The following is a 302-nucleotide window of genomic DNA, read 5'->3' as shown; positions in this document are numbered from 1 at the left end:
GTTACTGAAGTTTGTGCATTTGTCACGTAGTTCTCATGCCATGGTTTTCACCTCTATCAGGTCATTTAAGGACTTCTCTGCATTGGTTATTCTAGGTAGCCATTCGTTTAATCTTTTTTCAAGGTTTTTAGCTTCTTTGTGATGGGTTCGAACTTCCTCCTTTAGCTCAGAGAAGTTTGATCATCTGAAGCCTTCTTCTCTCAACTTATCAAAGTCATTCTCCATCCAGCTTTGTTCCATTGCTGGTGAGGAGCTGCATTCCTTTGGAGGGGGAGAGGTGCTCTGATTTTTAGAATTTTCAG

Source organism: Colobus angolensis, unplaced genomic scaffold (assembly GCF_000951035.1).
Source record: "Colobus angolensis palliatus isolate OR3802 unplaced genomic scaffold, Cang.pa_1.0 Scaffold2, whole genome shotgun sequence".
Classification (NCBI taxonomy): domain Eukaryota; kingdom Metazoa; phylum Chordata; class Mammalia; order Primates; family Cercopithecidae; genus Colobus; species Colobus angolensis.
Note: the sequence above shows the minus strand (reverse complement) of the source record.